This window comes from Tupaia chinensis, unplaced genomic scaffold (genome assembly GCF_000334495.1).
Source record: "Tupaia chinensis unplaced genomic scaffold, TupChi_1.0 Scaffold000484_1, whole genome shotgun sequence".
Taxonomy (NCBI): Eukaryota; Metazoa; Chordata; class Mammalia; order Scandentia; family Tupaiidae; genus Tupaia; species Tupaia belangeri.
This window is the reverse complement of record NW_006159996.1, coordinates 1550533-1554379: the sequence shown is the minus strand read 5'-3', so window position 1 is coordinate 1554379 and position 3847 is coordinate 1550533. Positions and strand designations below refer to the sequence as shown.

The 3847-nt window shown below is 46.6% G+C and overlaps 1 pseudogene; it reads right to left on the bottom strand.

The window, feature by feature from the left end:
- Positions 1-707: 707 nt before the first annotated feature.
- On the bottom strand, positions 708-2027 carry LOC102495214 (keratin, type I cytoskeletal 18 pseudogene; annotated as a pseudogene).
- Positions 2028-3847: the final 1820 nt, after the last annotated feature.

Genomic DNA, 3847 nt, shown 5'->3' with positions numbered 1-3847 from the left:
GACTAGCCCTTTTCTTTCTTTTCTTTTCTTTTCTTTTTCTTTTTCTTTTTTTTTTTTTTTTTTTTTTTTTGTTTTTTTTTTTTTTTTTTTTTTTTTTTTTTTGTACTATAGGGTGTGTGTGTGCTCACCAGAGAGAGAGACAGTGAGAGGGCAAAAGCTGCCCCAATGGGGTATGGCCATCTGTAATCCCTTCTCCTCCATTTCTCTATCCTGTCAGGATTTTAGACACACATGCATGTGTGCCTGGCATGTTTTCCAAGCCACTGGAGCTGGGATTAAAATTGCACAGTTGGTCGTGGGGGATCTGTTTCCCTTAACCACTAAGCCATTAGGTTGCTATTTTTTTTTTTAATATGCCATAGGGCTCATGTGTGTGTGTGTGTGTGTGTGAGAGAGAGAGAGAGAGAGAGAGAAAGAGAGCGAGCGAGCTTCCTAGGAAGGATAGCTATGCCCCAATCCTTTCTCCTCCATTCTCCTCTCAGGATTTTAGGCATGCATGCACACATGCTCAGCGTATTTTCCCAGCTGCTGAGTTTGGAACTTGAACTGTATAATTGACGGTTCCATTTGCCTTAACCACTACACCTCTATCTGGCCCAAGCCATTTTAAAAAATTATTTATTTAACTTTATTTGTTATTATTATTTATTTATTTAAAAAATTTATTTGATCTTATTTTGATCTCTGCATTTATTATTGGCCTGTTGCTTCCCAAGGGTACCCTGTTTCTCCTGTCTCAATGCCTCAAAACCTTGATTTCATTGGTTTCAGATACTACCTTGCTGTCCATCATCCTGTGGGTGGTGGTCTTTTGAATGGTCTGCATAGAGTTGGTGCTGTCCAGGGCATCACTGAGACTAAAGTCCTTGTCATCTTCCAGCAAGCGATGATAGACAGCAATTTCAGCCTCCAGATTGACCTTGATGTTTAGCAGGGCCTCATACTCCTGGGCCTGGTGCTGCCCGTCTACCTGGGTCTGTGCCAGCTCTGACTCAGGTGCAGCAGGACCCCACTGAGCTGCTCCATCTGCATGGTGTAGCAGGCCTCCACCTCTCTCAGGCTGTTCTCCAAGCTGGCCTTCAGATTTTTCATGGAGTCCAGGTCAATCTCTAAGGACTGGGCCATTTGTCTCAGCTCCGTGAGTGTCGATTCTGCAGCTCTGACCTTGGCGGACTGTTTGGTGACTGCTATGGTGCTCTCCTCGATCTGCTGGGACCAGTATTTGTCCAACTCCTCTCAGATCTTCTGAGCCAGCTCGTCATATTGGGCCTGGATGTCTGCCATGATCTTTCTGAGGTCTTGGGATTTGGGAGTATCACTTCCATGGTCAACCCAGAACTGGCAATCTAGGCTTACAGGCCATTTACTTCCTCCTTGTGGTTCTTCTTCATGAAGAGCAGCTCTTCCTTGAGAGCCTTGACTTCTGTCTGTAGCTGTAGCCAAGTGACATTGGTGTCATCAATGATCTCGTGGAGACCATGGATGTCGCTCTCCACAGACTGATGCATCGCCAGCTCTGTCTCATATTTGACTGTAAAGTCATCAGCAGTAAGACGGGCATTGTATATCTACAGAATGATGTGGGCATGGTCCACAGAGTTTGCATAGATCTGTACCCTTAGCTCCCTGATGGTCTTGAAGTAATGCTCTCAGTCTCTGACATGGGGCCCCTTCTGTAGGTGTTCCCGAATTTTGCTCTCCAGCCTCTGGTTAGCAGTCTCCAGGTTCCTCACTCTGTCCAGGTAGGAGGCCAGGTGGTGGTTCAGGTCTTACATGGTCTCCTTCTTGCCCTGGATGCTCCCCATTCCTGCCGAACTCCCAGCCATCCCCACCGCCAGGCCCCCAACGCCCCCAGCCTCACCAGATGGTGCTGATGTGGGAAATGGAGATCTGGGAGCCCGGGCCACCAGTGCCTGCATAGACGCTGGTGGCACTGCTGGCTGGTGGGACCTGTGGCTGGGCACCTGGACCGAGCCCAGGGACCCACGGTTGGTGGAGAAGATGGTGGAGCGTGTGGTGAAACTCATGCTGTCTGAGAAAGAAAGCAAGAAGCAGGAATCTGGTTCAAGCCACGGAGGATGCCAGGTCTGGACTCAAGTTATATTGTGGAGGACAGGGCTATTATTTTTTTAAATTTCACCAGAGAGAGACAGAGAGAAAAAGGGAAAATGAGAAAGTACACCACCAGGTCCAAGACCTGTACCATGGGTGGTCATGTGGGAGTGGAGTGCCTTAACCATGCCACTTGCTGACCTCCTAATTAGAGGTTTTCGCTATAGGGCGCATGCGCTCGCCAGACAGACAGAGAGACATAGAGACAGAAAGCGAGAAATCACCCCCCAGAGGGGATGGTCACGCCGCAATCCCTTCTCCATTCTCTTCTCAGGATCTTGGGCATGCACGCACGCGCCCGGCATGAGTTTTAAGCCACCGGGGCCGGGATGCGAACCACGGCCGACTACATGGGAGTCCAGCGACATAGCCATTACGCTAACTGCTGGTTCCCACCTAAGACATTTTTTAAAAAGTTTGTTTATTCAGAGAGGGAGGGAGGGAGGGAGGGAAAGGGGGGAGGAGGGAGAGAGAGAGAGAGACATCCTAACAGGATCTCCATGCTGTAATCCGTCTCCCTCAGTCTTATCTGTCCTGGATTGCAGGCACACATGGTGTGTCTAGCATGCATAGGGTGGTCCTGAAACAGAAATCAATAACCTTTTTTCTTTTTTTTAAATATCTTTTTTTTTTTTGGAGAGGTTTTTCGCTATAGGGTGCGTGTGCTCACCAGACAGAGAGAGACATAAAGACAGAAAGCGAGAAATCACCCCCCAGAGGGGATGGTCACGCCGCAATCCCTTCTCCTCCATTTTCCTCCTGGGATCTTGGGCACGCACGCACACGCGACCGGCGTGAGTTTTAACCCACCAGGTCCGGGACGCAAACCGTGGTCGACTACGTGGGAGTCCAGTGACACAGCCATTATGCTAACTGCTTGTTCCCTTAAATATCTATTTAATTTTATTAATTATCATTTTATTTTTAAAATTTGCTACAGGGCATGTGCACTCACCAGAGACAGTCAGAGAGGAAGAAGGAAAGTGAGAAGCAAACCACCAAATCCTGGACTTGAACCAGTTAGCCATGCGGGAGTCCAGCACTTTAACCACTACACCACCTGCTGGGCCCCTCAAGAACCTTTTCAAGTGGGGTCAGGTGTGCTATTGTTAAACCACTACTTGTCCCCCACACACCTTTAAACACAACAAAATAAACCGAATATATTACAGTGTACAGTTTTTCACTTAGGAAATAATCTCCACAATCAAAATAATAAACATATTTGAGGGCTGGATGGTGGCTCAGTGGTAAAATACAACATGCATCTATTTCTTCACGGATTAGTAACCTCTACCTGAAACCATTTATACTTTACTTAATCTCTACTACTACCATCCTTGTCCAGACCACCATCACTTCTCTCTTGGATTATTGAATAGTTTCCTAACTGGTCTCTCTGCTTCCACTCTTACTTCCTCCAATTCATTCTCCATCTAGAACCACAAAGTTCCTTTTAAAATTGGATCATGTCAATATTCTGCTTAAAATTATTCAATGGCTTCTAACCAAACTCGGAATAGCATCCTCACCCTTGACTGTAACCTACAAGGTTGTAATGGTCTGGACCCTGTTCGCCTTTTTATGTCATTGTCTACCATTCTCTCCATCCAGCCACACTGACTTCATTTCTGTTCTTCAAATATGCCACGACTATTCCCATCTAAACCCTTTGTTCTTGCTATCCTCTTTGTCTAGAATGATCTTTCCCCAACTTTTTTTTTTTTTTTTTTTT